General features: G+C 39.8%; 1 non-coding gene across 1 annotated transcript; it reads left to right on the forward strand.

Annotated features, from left to right (window-relative positions):
- The first annotated feature begins 412 nt into the window (after positions 1–412).
- Positions 413–518, forward strand: LOC118144597 (U6 spliceosomal RNA). The gene has a single exon (XR_004729365.1). It is a non-coding gene; the product is annotated as a U6 spliceosomal RNA (small nuclear RNA).
- The last annotated feature ends 412 nt before the right edge of the window (positions 519–930 follow it).

The following is a 930-nucleotide window of genomic DNA, read 5'->3' on the forward strand; positions in this document are numbered from 1 at the left end:
TTGCTCTGTCACCCAGGCTGGAGTGGTATAATCACAGCTCACTGCAGCCTGGACCTCCCAGGTTCAAGCTATCCTCCCACTTCAGCCTCCCGAATAACTGAAACTACAGGCATGCACCACTATGCCTGGCTCATTAGCATATTTTTTGTAGAGACAGGGTCTCACTTTGTTGCCCAGGCTGGTCTCAAACTCCTGAGTTCAAGTGATCCTCCACACATAGCCTCCCAAAATGCTAGGATCACAGGCATGAGCTACCATGCCCAGTCCTTAAATAAAATTAATACACAAGTGACATGCTAGAAAGAAAAGAATTTGCAACATATTTTACAAATATTAATATTGCTATTATACAAAAATTTCTATAAATCAAAAAGAAATATTTACCATCCTAGTTTGAAATATGGACAAAAGTGTGCTCATTTTGATAACACATATACTAAAATTGGAATGATACAGAGAAGATTAACATGGCCCCTGTACAAAAATGACCACAAATGCATGAAGTATTCTATAGTTTTTTCACTTATTTCTAAAATTCTAAAAAGCATTATAAATTGGTTAAATCTTTAAAATTGAGCCAGAGATTATATACATATATGTGTGTGTTTATATATACATGTATATATGTGTATATATGTATGTATACATACGTGTGTATATATGTATATACACATACGTATGTATATATGTATGTATACATGTGTGTGTCTACATGCGCGTGCGCATGCGCGCGCGCGCGCGCACACACACACACACACACACACACACATATTTGAGATGGAGTCTCGGTCTGTCACCCAGGCTAGAGTGCAATGGCACGATCTCGGCTCACTGCAACCTCTGCCTCCCTGGTTCAAGTGATTCTTCTGCCTCAGCCAGCCTCTTGAGTAGCTGGGATTACAAGCGCCCACCACCATATCTGGCAAATTT

The sequence above is a fragment of the Callithrix jacchus genome, chromosome 9 (assembly GCF_049354715.1).
Source record: "Callithrix jacchus isolate 240 chromosome 9, calJac240_pri, whole genome shotgun sequence".
NCBI classification, from domain to species: Eukaryota; Metazoa; Chordata; class Mammalia; order Primates; family Cebidae; genus Callithrix; species Callithrix jacchus.